The sequence below is a fragment of the Equus caballus genome, chromosome 25, assembly GCF_041296265.1.
Source record: "Equus caballus isolate H_3958 breed thoroughbred chromosome 25, TB-T2T, whole genome shotgun sequence".
Lineage (NCBI taxonomy): Eukaryota > Metazoa > Chordata > Mammalia > Perissodactyla > Equidae > Equus > Equus caballus.
In genome coordinates, this window is record NC_091708.1 from 37900868 (window position 1) to 37916220 (window position 15353).

General features: G+C 52.6%; 1 long non-coding RNA gene and 1 pseudogene across 2 annotated transcripts; both read right to left on the reverse strand.

Annotated features, from left to right (window-relative positions):
• Positions 1–858: 858 nt before the first annotated feature.
• On the reverse strand, positions 859–3256 carry LOC111770597 (dynein light chain roadblock-type 1 pseudogene; annotated as a pseudogene).
• Positions 3257–11279: 8023 nt separating this feature from the next.
• LOC102149183 (uncharacterized) lies at positions 11280–14585 on the reverse strand. Of its 2 annotated transcripts, XR_289522.4 has the most exons (4): positions 14446–14578; positions 12466–12591; positions 11999–12191; positions 11280–11628 (listed from the first exon to the last, which is right to left on the reverse strand). It is a non-coding gene; the product is annotated as an uncharacterized lncRNA (long non-coding RNA). The 2 variants fall into 2 exon arrangements; XR_289523.4 differs by lacking the exon at positions 12466–12591 and having other exon boundaries at positions 14446–14585.
• Positions 14586–15353: the final 768 nt, after the last annotated feature.

The window sequence follows — 15353 nt, forward strand, 5'->3', positions numbered from 1 at the left end:
CCTAGGAACCATCTCAGGTTTTATCTCAGGCCCGTCTGTCGAGGGGAGCATATACTAGCGTTGGTCAGAGAGTCACACATTGACTAGAAACCTTTCAGGGAAGTAGGTGAGTCTAAGGCTTTATTCTGGGGAACCCTGAGAAAAAGCCATTCTTGTCCTGTCTGCTAGTTGAGGAAGCACTGGCACGTTTTCTCTTTGCTCTTTGGTACCTCCCTGGGAGGGTGGAAACATCCTCACTTCACGGATAAAACGGGCACGGCACGGGCCCCAAGGTTCTGATGTCTCCCTCCAAATTGGGTGAAATGTGTTGATTTGATAGGTTTTTATCAGGTACCTTTTCTGGGTCAAGCGATGGGTTACGGGCTAGATCCAGAGACGAATGAGGTCAGGCCCCAGCCCTTGAGAGGCCCAGATCCCCAGCCTTGTGCTTGTTCAGAAAGCAAATGCCTAGTGAGTGTGTTGGAAAGACTGGTAGGTTTCTGAACCCCAAGACTGGAGAAGTGAGAGTCCCACAACCTGTTCACAAGGTCAAAGAAATAACAGAAAACCACCTGAAACACCCAATCACAGGCTAAGGGGGCTGTCCACGCACACAGTTAGATGCACAAGGGCACATGTGCTTACGTGAGAATACACGTCTGTTCACAAGTGTCTGGAGCCCGAGTGCCTGAGCAGCTGCTCATGTTGGACAGGCGTCGGTCTTCCACGTGGAGATACACAAGTGGTGTGGGAACCTCTAAGTGTAGCAGACCAGGTGGCCTTGCAAACTAGGTTGGAACTTCCCTATAGCCCCCAACCGAGCATCAGCCTTGTGCCATTCCCTGGCCACAAGTGGGTATGGGAGGAACGGTGTTCCAGAGCAGCATGTCTGGAGGATGTGGTAAGTCTCCCAGATGCGGTGATGTTTCAGGTGTAAAATGTGTGTGGGTGCCATGAGACAGGGCCTTCACTGGGCTGACCACCACAGTTTATTGAACATCTCCTGTAGACCAGCCTTTGGCCAGGTATTTTCTGTACATTATCTTTTTTTTTTTTTTAAGCATTTCAGTTATTTTTAATTAAAGAAAAACATCTCTTTCCAAGGGTGACAAAGTGAAGTGAAGATCAGAAGGAAGCAGGATGTGGGTTTCTTACAAGCTCTTGCTCCAAAACCGGGACATGAGAAAAGAGGGCTCTCCTGGGAGCTCAGAGGCGACTGGCCAGCAGGGGGATGACCTTGGTGGGGTGGCCGAAGCTGCAGCCCACCCTTGGTCACTGGATGGGTCTGAGTGGGCTCTAAGGTGATTTCCACCAGCCAGTCGGTTGGCATGATTAACGTCATTATTCTTGGGGGGCATTAAATTAAGTAATGACACTGGGAGCCCAGAGGGTCGCTGATTCAGTTGGATTCTGAATCACGATCAGGAAATAGTCTTTATCTGGTGCAACCATAATTTCATTTTTCTTGGAACGAATTCGAAGGAAGGTGAAGTCATTCTGGGGGTCACTTGTGTGCACGGTGCTCCGGGCCTTCAAGTTGCACGTGAGCTTGGCGTACCGTGCGGTGGTGGGGTCGTCCATGGTGCTCTTGATGGGAATGCCTTCTGTGTTCGCCACCATGATTCCCTGCACTCCTTTTTGACTCTGAAGTCGCTCCAGTGTCTCCTCCACCTCCTTCCATCTCAGACCAAACGGGTAGCTCTATACATTGTCTTATTTGATGACCCTGGACCCCGATGTGATGGGTCCTATTATCCTATTTTTAGATGGGGAATCTGAGGCTTAAAGAGGTGACTCCACCTGCCCAAGGTCTCCCACAGAGATGGAGTTTGCCCTGTGAAGGCCCCTTATGACACCTTCCAGCAGCCACTTGTAGTGCGATGGAGATAGAGCTGGTAGCTCTCCCACATTTGCCTCCGTTGTGTGGGCCACCGGAGTATGTGTGTCCTATGGTGTGTATGGGATGTGCATCACAGACTGTGTGTGGTCCTCTCTCTATCTATGCATCGCAAGGCTGGGGACAAGGGACAGGAAGAGCCCATGTACTCAGGACAGGGCTGGGCCTGGCATCATACCTAATGGAGGCAAACAGAACTAGGAACGTAGCTGTCACGATGCATGGGAAGTGCTGTACACAGGGCTTGGGGCACTTCCCTACACATACTTTATTATGGCAGAGTTCTGCCTATGTCCCCGTGGGTGGCTTTCCAAGTCCCAGGCTCTGTCCAGCTTAGCTCTGGCCCCTGGCCCCTTAGCCCACTGCCCACACAGCCCACTCTGGGGGTAAGCCTTCTGGTGTGGATTTGAATCCTGGCTCTGCCTCCCACCAGCTGTGTGACCTTGGGAGAAGGCCTTAACCTCCCTGAGCCTCAATTTCCTCATTCTGTCTTCTTGGAGCATCCATCCGTCCTGTGTCTCCCTGGTGAATGCTTGTCCTTTAAGGCTGAGCCCAGACCACTGTGTCTTCTGAGGGATCCGGGCCCTCCCTTCTCCTCGTGCAGCACTTTCTATCCCCTGCTGGACATCCAAGCAGAGACCCAGAGGAGGAGGGTTAGGAAGGCGAGGAGTAAGCTGGGCATGGGCTCAGGGAAGGGTGGACCACACAAGGGGAAGAGCATGTGCAAAGACCAGGGGGCCTGGCAGCAGAAATGTCTGAGATGCCATTGTGAATGCCTGCGCTCTGCCTCCCCAGGTGCCCTCTCCACACCCTCACAGCAGCCTGGTGAGGAAGGTTCTATTATCACCCCTGCTTTGAAGCCACTTGGCCAAATACACAAAGCCAGAGCCAGAATACGGTCTGGGTGTGTCCGAGGCTTGAGCCCACATTTTTAACCCTTTGTGCCTGCCTGTCTTGTCAAAGTGTCTCCTGTCACACTGAGCTGGCTCACTGTCGGTGACCCTGAGGTGGGAACGGAGCAGAGAAGGGGATGGATGGCAGCACCCCCCATCTGAGCCATTGGCTCCTCTTCCCGGCAGCCTGGGACCCCAGGCACACCCTCGGGAAGGCTACTTTGTCACAGGCACTCCGGTCTCTGCTGGGCCTGGGGACCCAGCCCTGACTCCATCCCCTAGCCTGATGACTTAGCTGTCACGCACTCAGCCCTGTGCACGGAGCCTGCTTCCACCTGGGCCCTGTGGGGAGTCGCACCTCACAGCCAAGAGAGTCCCAGCCCCAGGGGTTCGGTGTGGCCCCATGGCTAGAAGAGCCCTCAGCTTAGCGCTCACAAATGTGGGCTCCTGAGAGAGGCTGCCTGGGTTGAATCCGGCTCTACCTCATACCGGCTGTGTGCCCTTGGGCAAGTCATGTACCCTCTCTGTGCCTCAGTTTCCTCAGCTGTCAAGCACCTGCCTCCCAGCCTTGTAGGGAGGATCAAGCAAGCTGGTACAGGTAAAGTGCCTTGCATACAGAAGAGGCCCAGGCTAGCTCCGCTGATCACCAATTAGTCCCGCTGGCCCTGTGATTTGCATTCGAATTCCAGCTTGTGTTGATGCCACGCCCCCTGTGCAAGTCCCACTTCCCTCACTGTTGATAAAACCCAGATCTGCTGATGCCAGGTTGATGCATCTCCTTCAAAGCAGCGTGATGTGCTGTGAGAGCTGGGGCACTGCAGTCAGGTCAAGTTCTGCCATTTATCAGCTGTATGTGAACTTGGGCATGTCACCTCCTGTCTGCAGCCTCAGCTTCCTCATCTGTAAAATGGGAACTTGGTTCCTACCTACCTCACAGGGGTGTCATAAAGATTAAGTGAGCTGATGCACGCATGGTGCCCGGCCTGGGGTGGGGTGGGTTCTCTTTTTATTATCATTGTTACTCGGTGCCCCAGATCAGAAGGGGGTGCCCTGTGGCCAGCCCCTCTGGCTGGAATGATTACTTCCGGTCCACAGAGGGCTGGCCAGGGGGTGTCAGGTGCTGAGTGAGGGTCCTAGGCTGGCCCCGCCTCTTCACTCCGCCTGCTCCAGCCTGCTCTCCTCCAGCCCTTAAGACCAGACTGAGGCCTCGGCCTCACCTCTCACCACCATCTCAGGAGATAATAAAAGGCTGATTCTTTTTTCCTGGTAAAATTTCAGCAGAAAGTGTACGCATCATTAAATATGGAAATCCAGAATTTTATTAGCAATCTGCTCGATCTGAACTGACGCCAATTAAACAAAAAAGATATCATTTATAAAAAGGCAGAGTTCAACTTGTATTAAATATGAAATGCAATTTTCTCTTGGTTTTGATTTATTACTGGTGGTCCATTGTTCAAAGAAGCATGTTATATTTCAATAGAGAAATATTGTTTATTCATTAATATTTTAAAACGGGCTTATTGCTGTGCATGGCTTTCACCGAATGAAACTTATGATTTAAAACATGAATTAATAAACACATTTGAAAGTGTTAGACGAGATCACAACCTCTCATTTTTCATTTTCCTGGGAGCATATTAAATTTTTATAATTCTGCATCTACAGTTTTTTCTTTTAAATAAAGATGCAGATTCCGAATTACTCTGCTAATTTCAGGTAACCGGGAGCGAAAAGCAATATCGTGGAGACCCGTGTCAGGATCACAGAATCCCCAAGAAGACGCTCAGGTTTATTTTCGTAATATTCATAAATCAAAATAAATGAGCTTTGTGCGGGTGGCAGCATTCAAGTGAGTGAGGACGCTGGCTGCAGCGGGCCCATGCATTGGGACTGTCTGTGTGCCCCGGTGGGTTTAACGTGTCGGTGTTCATGGGCACACGCATGTGGGCTTATAAGCGTGTGTCCACCGAGACACACACATCAGCCTAGATGCCTGAGTGCACGCAGTCTGAATGCATCTCAGTTGTTTGGTTCAACATTCAACCATTATTTATTGAGCACCTGCTATTTAGCAGGCACTGTGCTGGTTAGTGAGAATGGGCCGCTTACAGGGTGTTCTCCCCACCCTTTTCCTCCCACGCACCTGCCTGAGCCACCTCTCCACCCAGAGCTGGGGCTGCTCCCAGCTCCCCCAACACCAAAAATGATGCCTCCTGTATGGTGAGCTCTTGGAAATACTTGCTGCTGTGCCGATAGACCAGAAGGAGCTCAGGGAAGGGAGAGATCATTTACGGGCTGGAGGTACGAAAGGGCTTCTGCAAAGATGAGTTGAATCAGACCAGGAGAAAGGCACAGCCTGGATGGGGGACCATGAGGGAAGCGGAGGTCCAGGTACTGCAGAAGGGAGGGGCGCATCCTGAGGAGGGGGAGTGACTCCCCACAGTGGAGCCCCCAGCCCACTCCCTGCCCAGGTCCTGCTGAGTCCAGCTCACTGCAGCCTCCCAAACACCTACGGGATGTGCACTGTCGCTGCCTGGTTGTATAGAGGAGGAGGCAGAGGTCAAGAGGAAAGACAGCAGCCTTTGGGTCTAGGTCTGAGGTCTCTAACCTCCTTGAGAGAGGAAGTAAAGTTTGCAAAACAGAGCAGTGGAGTTGTGTTGCTCCAAGGTGTGGGGTCGAGGGAGGCAAGGATTTGGGGGAGCCTGGGGGAGCCTCTTACAGAAGGAAGAACCCTTGGTGGTGGAGAATCAGCTGCTCCCCCTGAGCACTGGCTCAGGAGGGACATCAGAGATGAACTCACCTGGCCTAGCCGGGGAAGTGGAGGCACAGGAAGGTCACAAGGCCCCCTGGGAACATTGCTGCTCCGCAGCCTCTGGTACACACCTGCAAGTGTTCCTCCAGAGGGGAATTGCAGGCAAGGAGTATAGGCTCCTCTTAAAGTTTACTGGGACAGGCCAGAGGGTTTGTTTTCCAAAGTGGTTGTACCAATTTATACTCCCACATATCTGTCAACATTTGGGATTAAAAATTTTTTTCCCAACCTGGTAGTTAGATGATGATACGCAATTTGATTTTAATTTGAATTTCCATGATTACTAATGAGGTTGAGCATCTTTTCACATGTTTATTGGTTATCTGAGTTTTCTCTTCTGTGAAGCATCTGTTGAAACTGTTTATCTATTTTCGTATGTGGTTAGTCTTTTCCCTATTGATTTGAAGGGTGTTTTAATCAACAGGAGTGCAATACTTAATTTTAATTAATACTTAAGCAAATTTTTTTCCTTTTTGGTTACTGCTTTTTGGGTATGGTGTGAGGTAGGGGTCCAATTGTGCCCACACCATTCATTGGAAAGCTCATCCTTTCTCCAGTGATCTACAGTGTCATCTCTGTCACACATCGTGTCCACGTGTGTGTGTGGTTCTGTTTCTGGGCTTGCGTGGCTATTGAACTATATGTCTGTCTCTGTGCTAAGACCACACTGGCTTAACTACTGGAGCTTTAGAATTGGTCTTGATATCTGATAAAGCAAGTTCTCTTACCTCGTTCTTCTTCAGGAATATTTTGGCCAATCTTGGCCCTTTATATTTCTGTATAAATTTCAGAGTCAGCTTGTCAAGTGCCATAAAAGGTATTCTGTTGGGATTTTGATTTGGATCACACTAGAATTGATATCTTTAAAATATTGAGTCTTTTAATCCATGAACCAGGTTTCTGTCTTCATTTATTTAGATCTTCTTTAATGTCTTTCAATAAAGTTTTATAATTTTCTTCACCAAAATGCTCAGGCTCCTGGAGGCCTGCCCGGTAGGGTAGTGGTTAAGTTCGTGTGTTCTGCTTTGGCGGGCAGGGTTTGCAGGTTCGGATCCTGGGCACCGACCTAGCATCATTTGTCAAGCCACACTGTGGTGGCATCCCATATAAAATAGAGGAAGACTGGCACAGATGTTAGCTCAGGGACCATCTTCCTCAAGCACAAAGAGGAAGATTGGCAACAGATGTTAGCTCAGGGCCAATCCTTTCTTTTTTTTTTTTTGAAGATTGGCCCTGAGCTAACATCTGTTGCCAATCTTTTGTTTTAGTTTTTCTTCTCTCCAAAGGCCCCTCAGTGCATAGTTGTATACTCTAGTTGTGGGTCCTCCTAGTTCTGCTGTGTGGGACGCCACCTCAGCATGGCTTGATGAGCAGTACTATGTCCACGCCCAGGATCTGAACTGGTGAAACCCTGGGCTGCTGAAGAGGAGCTTGTGAATTTAACCACTTGGCCTTGGGGCTGGCCTCAGGGCCAATCTTCCTCACACACACAAAACATGTTCAGGCTCCCACTCCCTCCTGCCAGATCTCTCCATATTGAAACTCCAAATTTCTCTTTGTCTACACTTTCTCCATCTGAGCCATGCCCAGAGGTCTGGCCTTTCCCGACAGAGTCCCATGCAGGTGAGGTGCCACCCTCTGAGAAGCAAGGTCCTCTCTCCAGGACTGTGAAGTCAGGCAGCCCTCCCTTTTCTCCCCTCCTCCCTTTCTTCTCTCCTTCCCTTTTTCTTCCTCCTGGCTTTTAAAAATACTTAATGACTTTAATTTGTTCAGAGAAGTTTTTATAGCAAAATTGAGTGAAAAGTACTGAGAGTTCCCACGCACCCCCTCGCCCCAATACACACACAACCTCCCCCACCACGGTGGTACTTTTGTTGCAATCGATGAACCTACGTTGATGCATCATTATCCCCTAAAGTGCATAGGTTACATTAGGGTTCACTCTTGGTGTTGGACATTCTGTGGGTTTGGACAAATGTGTAATGACGTGTGTCTACCACAGAATATTTCACTGCCCTAAAAATCCTCTGTGCTCTGCATATTTGACCCTCTCTCCTCCCTAACCCCTGGCAATGACAGATTCTTTCATTGTCTCCATAGTTCTGCCTTTTCTAGAATGTCATATAGTTGGAATCACACAGTATGTAGCCTTTTCAGATTGGCTTCTTTCCCTTAGTAACGTGCATTAAGATTCCTCCACATCTCCTCATGGCTTGAGACCTCATTTCTTTTCAGCGCTGAATGACCTCCCACTGTCTGGATGCACCACAGCTTGTTTATCCTTCACCTACGGAAGGACATCTTGGTTGATTCCAAGCTTTGGCAGTTATGACTAAAGCTGCTGTAAACATCTGTGTGCAGGTTTTTGTGTGGACATGAGTTTTCACCTCCTTTGGGTAAAGGAATGAGATTGCTGCGTCATTCGGTAGGAAGGTGTTTAGTTTTATAAGAAACTGCCAAACTCTGTTCCAAAAGCAGCCATACCACTTTGTGTTCCCACCTGCGATGGACGAGGGCTCTTCTTGCTCCGCATCCTCGTCCGCACTCGGCACCATCAGTGTTCTGGATTTTGGCCATTCTAATGGGTGTGTAGTGGTGTCTCATTATTGTTTTAATTTGCAATTCCCTAATGACAAATGACGTTGAACAACTTTTCACATGCTTATTTGTCATCTGTATGTCTTCTTTGGGGGGGATGTCTGTTCAGGTATTTTGCCCATTTTTTAATCAGGTTGTTTGTTTTCTTATTGTTGGATTATAAGGATTCTTTGTATATTTTGAATAATAGTCCTTCATCAGCATATCATTTGCAAACGTTTTCTCCCAGTCTGTAGCTTGTCCTCTCATTCCCTCGACACTGTCTTTGACAGAGCAGCAGTTTTTAATTTTAATGGAGTCCAGTTTATCCATTATTTCTTCCGTGGATCGTGCCTCATCTCCCACTGCTGGCCTTTACCTACAGGGCTCCATGCACTTCCTTGAACATAAATCACGACGACACTTCTGATCATTTCTAGAGGATAAATCTGTAGAAGCGGAGTTGCTCAGTCAGAGGGCGTGTGAATGGATAATTTTGAGAGAAACACCCGAATCTCCCCTAAGAGGCCAGACCAGCCTGCTTTGTGTCCCTTTCAGGCAGCCTTGCCGTGTAGCGGCACGGAGTCAGGTGGAAGTGGGGCTATCAGAGCCACGAGCCCCCACAGACTGTCCCCACGGGCTCAGCTCAGCACATTTGTCATCCTGGGAGCACATTCACCCCAAATTATTGACTGTATTTTGCTGGGTCCTCCTTGGCCTCAACCTGACCTGGATGGGAATATCTTCCAAGATGTCGATTTGCTGGCAAACTCTGGGAAAGTTTCCTCTAATGACAAGAAGAGAAATAACAGCCTCCAGTGACATAGTGATGATTTCTTACGGCCAAGTCCAGGCTAAGCGGTGAAAGTCATCTCCTTTGGACTCACTAGCCCCATTTTGCAGATAAGAAAATCATGCTCAGAGAAGGGGAGCTTCTTGTCCAAGTTCCCACAGCCAGGATGGATCCTGGTATGCCCAATTCCAAGCTGGTGAGCCTAACCAGCCCATATCACATCTCTGAGCCTCAGTGGTGGCAAGGGGTCACGGATGCCGACCTGGTCTCCCTCCCAGGGTGGTGAGGACCAGGGGAGCAGGAGGGAGTCTCTGGAAGTTTAAGATGCATGTAAATGTGTCTATGGTGGGTCATGGATGCCTGAGACCAGTGTTCAGATCAGTTGGGCTTTCTGGCTTCACCTGCAGGATGCCCAGAGTGGGTGGTCCAGGGTAAACGGCGGCTCAGTAAACGCTGGCCATGGGAAGAGGGGATTCTAACACAGGCTTGTGGGGCTCGTCCCAGGAAGCCACGTTCCCCTCCCATCACTGCAGCCTGCGGTGGGGGTGCCCAGCCAGGTGCTGGCGGTGGGATTGGGGGAGAGGAGTTTAGCCTTTGGAGTCCCGCCCCAACACAATAATCTGGGCACCCTTCCCCTCTCCGAGCCTCAGCTTCCCCGTCTGTAAACTGGGATGGTCCCTCAGAGGGCTGTACGAGGACTGGAGGAGGCCTTGCCTGTGCATCGCTGAGCCCAGGGTCTTGCATACAGTCGGCACTCATTAATGAGCACTCCTGATTCAGAGCGGCCGGGGCGCCCAATCCAGGCCCCTCCTCAGCGGAAGCGTCTGTAACCACAGGAGGAGTTTTGCTCCTGCGTCTCATCCAAACAGACAGATGAGCCCACTGCTGTTCAGAGCCCCCGGCCCTCTCCCCACCCCCACTCCGCCCGCCTGGCCCGCTGGCGCCTGCTCCACTGGAAACAGTTGCTTAATTCGCCCATTATAACAAAATTTGGGTTTTGAAGCATTCAGCGATGAATGCAAGATAAAATAAGGACTCCCAGAGTATTGTCTCCCAGCCCCTGGTGGGCCGCAAAAGCAAAATAGATGTCTGACGCCCTAACGCCGCCGGGCAGCCCGCCGCCGGCAGGAGGGGGCCTCTCGAGGTCTTTGCTAAGCCCGCGAGTGTGCTTCGTCGCGTGCATGTCCCTGCGTGCACGGTGACGTGTGTTTCCGAGCGGGTGTCACGTGGGCCCCTTCCCCTGTGTTGCACTGGTGTGAATGCAGGGGGCGGCTGTGTGTCGGTGGCATGTGTGTCTGGTGTGGCTGTGTGTTGCCTGGCCCTCAGGGGCATCACGGGGCTTGTGTAAGGGCGTCTGGGTGTCCTCCTGTCCTGGGAGCTAGGAGACCTTCGAGATGTATTTGCTTCCTCCACAATATTTTCTGAGCACCTACTGTGTGTCAGGCCCTTGTTCTAGGCCCTGTGGATGCAGCAGAGACGAAAATAAACCCAGCCCCTTGCCCCGGCGTCACTGACATTTCAGTAGAGCAGATGGAACCTCTGAGGCTTGTGTTACGGGTTGAATTGGGTCCCCCTAGAAGATAGGACGAAGTCCTCATCCCCAAAACCTGGGAGTGTGGCCTTCTTTGGAAATAGGGTCTTTGCGGGTGAAATCCAGCTACACTGAGGTCATACTGGCTTAGGGCGGTTCCGATCTGATGACTGGTGTCCTGTAAGGGGAGAAAGCAGAGACACATGCAGGGAGAAGGCCGTGTGAAGCCCAGGGCAGGGAGCGGAGTGACGTGTCTACAAACCGAGGGACGCCACGGATCGCCAGCAACCAAGAGAAGCTCGGAAAAGGCCTGGAACAGACTCTCCCTCAGAAGCTCTGGGAGAAACCACTCCCGCCAATGCCTTGATTTCAGACTCTGAGACTCCGGAACGCAGAGAGGACCCATTTCAGTGGTGTTAAGCCTGAAAGTTTGTGGTACTTCCTCCTTCACCCAGAGTGAGGGACGATGCTGACCACAGTGGCCCCCAGCAGGGTCTAAGGACCCCAGAGTGATGCAGCCTGTGTACTCAGAGCGCTCGAGCAAAACGGGAGGGGGCTCAGGCATCGGCGCCCGGTGGAATCCTAGGCAGGCCCGTCCGCCTTTCCAGGCCTCGGTTTCCTCGCCTATGAAGTGGGCTAACCATAGCACCTTCCTGCCAGGGGTGCATAACCTCAGCTAGACGTGGGCCCCTCTGAGCCTCAGTTTCCTCATCTGCGAAATGGGAAGAATGATGTTTCCCTCACAGGGGTATTGGGAGGATTGTGTGAAATCATGGATGGGAGAAAGCCTGGCATTTAGGTGGCATGCAACCTACATTGGTTCATTCATTCATGATGCATTCATTCCATAACTGCTTGCTGGGAGCCAAGCCCTGGGCACTGGGCAGCCCGGCCCCTCTCTGTGGGCTCCCTCCTCATTGCCCCCCAGCTGAAAGACCGCTTCCCAGGCGCTTGGTCTGCCCTGCCTGGGTCCCCCTGGTCTGCGTCTCCACGTTGGTCCAGTTGGTCCAGTGGGCTCGTCCCTTTGTCTCACTGCTCTCGTCCTTTCACTTTCCCACCTCGTCGCTGCCCTGGACCCCCAGGCACCAGAGGGAAAGCCGGCTGCTACTTCTCCCTGCAGGGGTTGCAAACTCGCTTTCCAGCCTATGAAACCACAGAGACGTTGTCTCAATTCTCCCCGTGAATTGTGGATCAAGAAAACAAAGTGTGGCCAATTTCTATTCGTCTGTGTCAGGACCTCGTTTCCTCCGGAGTCTGGGGCCAGGGTGGGTTATCAGAGGGGCATTTGCTGCCAAGTCACTTCCGAATTGAACTCATGTCCTCACAGACGGGGGCGGGAGTGGGGCAGCCGGGCACGAAGGGGCTGTGGGAGAAATAGGCCCTGGCATTGGGGAAACTGAGGCCCAGAGAGGCCAAGGTCATGGGCCAGTAAACAGTGTGTCGAGGACTTGAACCCAGCGCCGGAGGAAACTTGTCAACACGGCCTCCCCACAAGCCCTAGCCCAGGACACACCTGTCATCGTGGTGCTGACAGCAGCTCGGCGTTCCGGGATCTCCCGTGCGTTGGCTCCCAGCTTGGCCCCTGCGAGGGCAACTTAAATTCCATAGAAACTCCGGGGATCGGGCCTTCTATTGTTGCTTCTTTACGGATCAGGACACTGAGGCTCAGAGCGGCTACGTGGCGGATCACCCTGCCCACGCCTGGGCTGCAGAGGTGAGAGAGCAGAGCCTGGAGCCCCAGCGAGTGGTGGGTGAGCCTTGCTCCCCAGTGACCCGCACCCCACAGGGCCCTCCTTCCTGCCCAGGCAGGCGGGTGGTTCTGGAGCCAGGCTCTGAGTCCGGCACAGGAAACTGGATGGTCCTGAGGATCAGGCCTGGGAGGGGGAGTCTGCGTCTGGCTCTGTCCTGCGGTGGCTCCCTGCACGGCCTCATGCAGTCCCGGGCCTTCGGGCCTCCATGGCGGCTGGGCAGGAAGCTCACCTTCTTCTCGAGGCCTGTGGGAGCCACAGAGGGTGTAGGCAGGGAGCGGCACAGTCAGGAGGCCATAGACAGTCCGGGGAGGGTGGACCAGCGAGGTGAGAATGGAGGCTGGGAGACCTCTTTGGTCTAGGAGAGAAATGGCGAGGTCGGAATGAGGCCTGAGTTAGGAATGTCCCTGGATGAGACAGAGAAGTGTCCGGGCAGGGGTGGGGGATGCGGGTGGGGGTGGTCTGCAGCAAATGCAGCTTATGTGGCCACAGCCTTGGGCAAAGAGGGGCTGGTCCTGGCTCTTTGGTGGTGTCAGAGGCCTGCAGCTGAGTTGAGGCCTGAACCAGACCCAAGTAGGTAGGGGCTGTCTGCTGCCCTGGGCTGTGTCCTTCCTGACCATCTCTGCCCTAGTCGGCTGGAGAAGCTTTCCAGGCCCGAGGTGGGGGGGGGGGGGGGTGGAGTGGAGTGGACATCCCCTCTATGAAGTGGGGCTGGTACTTCTGCCCAGAGCAGGTCCTGTAGCTGATCCCCCCACCGTCTTGCATGCTGCAGACAGACAGGGTTTGCTGGGAGACAGTGTCAAGTGTCGGGAATGCTGGCAACAAGAACCCTCTCTCTGGGGCTGAACTCCGGCTGGAGGACAGGCCGGGCCTTCCTGGGCGGGAGTTTTCACCCAGAGCCCACAGACTTTCTCGACTTCAGATTTACAAATTGAAAATCATTAATAATTCTAACCAGGCGGTGATAAATCTGAGATCTCTCTCGATGAACCCAGACAGCATTTCATAAATCAAAAAGATTACTTAGGAATTTTTTAAAATCTGACGTCAAAATGTCATGGTTACTAATGGTTTCGGTAGATCTCGTGCGGTGATATATCATTTATCTACGCTACATCTCAGATGTGACACAGGGGGCAGAAACGGGATGTCTTCTAATATCGTGAATACATTTCAGCCCATAATAAAGGTATTAACAACTTCTTGGTGCGATTTCTTCTGGAGCTGGGGTCTGATTTAATGCCATTATGACGGTGGCCCCACCCCTCACTCCCCAAACTTCCTGAGGCCCCTGCGAGGCCCTGGAAAATTCTTGAGAGAGCCTGAGAGAGAAAGCAGCCCCCAGCCCAACGGGGGACAGGTTGCATCGCTCAAATCAGCTCCTGCTCACAGTGGGGAGACCCTAAGGCACCCCTACTCCCCTGAAAAAGGGTTAGAAGTCATCTCATTATAGCAGCGATAATCTTAACTCCTATTAATTGAGCAATTACTACGTACTGATTTGCACTAAATGCCTGACATGCACTGATTCACAGACTCCTCAGCGCCACCCTGGGTTTCACCACCATTTCTCTACGGGCCCAAAGTCCAACAGGCACTGCCACCTGCCACCTGTCTGTCCCAGTCTCCCTCAGCAGCTCTTCCAGCCACATGGGCCTTCTTCCTGCTCCTCGAACATCTGCTGGGGCAGGCTCCTGCCTCAGGACCTTTGCACCTGCCTTTTCCTCTGTCTGGAAGAATCTTCCTAAGGTATCTGCCTGGCTCCCTCCTTACCTCCTTCACATCTAGGCTGGACTCTCACCTCTTTGCCGAGGCCCATCCTGACACCGTGTGTAGTCCTGCAGCCTGTCCCCACCTCCCCTATCCTGCTCTCTTTCTCTTTGCTCCACAGTTCTTACCTAGCACTATCTAGACTTTACTCATGTCTTATGTGTATGTTCGATCTCCCCTGCTAGAACGTCGGCTCAGTGAGAACCAGGACTTTTGTTTTATTCACTCATGTGTCAAAGCCCCTCGAGTTGGGCCCTCCTCACAGCTGCTCTCTCTGGAGAGAGAGAGCCCTCCCAGTGGGTTCTCTCTGAAATGTGCATCCAACCTCACTCCCTTGCTCAGAAGCCTACCATGGCTCCCCAGTGCCTGAAGGAGAAAGACCAGGCTCCTCAGCTGGCTCTCACGCCCTCACCGCCCTCCAGCCTCGTTTCCCACCACTCACCTATGGTCCACGTGGCCACCTAGAGCTCAGGCCAGAAAATGCCCATCCTGGGGGTGAGATCAATCCAGGCCACCCACCCACCACTCTGGCACCTCTCTCGGCAGCCACCCTGACCCCTCCCCTTTCCGGTTTCACCACCCACTGGGGCCATGGGACCCGGAGTCATAATGGGACAGGGTGGGTCCCATGTGGCAGAGTCAGCTGGGGTACAGGTGAAGGTGGGCACCACCCCCCACCCCGGGGAAACATTCCTAGAGCCCCCCGGTCAGAGGGAAGGGGCCCGGAGAGGATCTGACCCTCTCCTGGTAGAGAAGCCAGGGCCCAGAGAGGGGCAGGAGGGCCCAAGGACACACAGCAAGTGAGGGGATGAGGCAGGCTGGACTTTCTAACCTCCCCCACCTTCCACGCACGTCTCTACCACATGAGGCCACAGGCGAAAGGCACAGGCCCTGAGTCAAGTAAACACAAATTCAAATCCCAGCCCTGCCCCTTACATGCTGTGTGACTTTGGGCAGGGTACATACCCTCTCTGGCCCTCAGATTTTCCTTATGTAAAATCGGATTCAAAATTTCTCCCTCAAAGGGTTCTTGTGAAGACTGAGCAAGAGGGGAGCACTGTGCCTGGCATGGATGAGGCTCAGACGAGAGTCATTTCCCTTCCAGATGTGGGGCTACCTCCTGGGCACGGATCCCAGAAAAGGCTGGTCCTCCTTCCACAACTGCCCGTTCTCAATAACGAGGACGACGGTGGTGCTGATGAGTAGACGGGCACTGTCAGCTACTGCTCACCGAGGGCTGTGCCGGGCCGGCCTGGGAGGCATCAGCTCATTGCAACCTCCCCACGCTCCTGGGAGGCTAGAACCACAAATATGCAGACGGAGCAGACGGAGCCTGGGGGACGTGGGCAG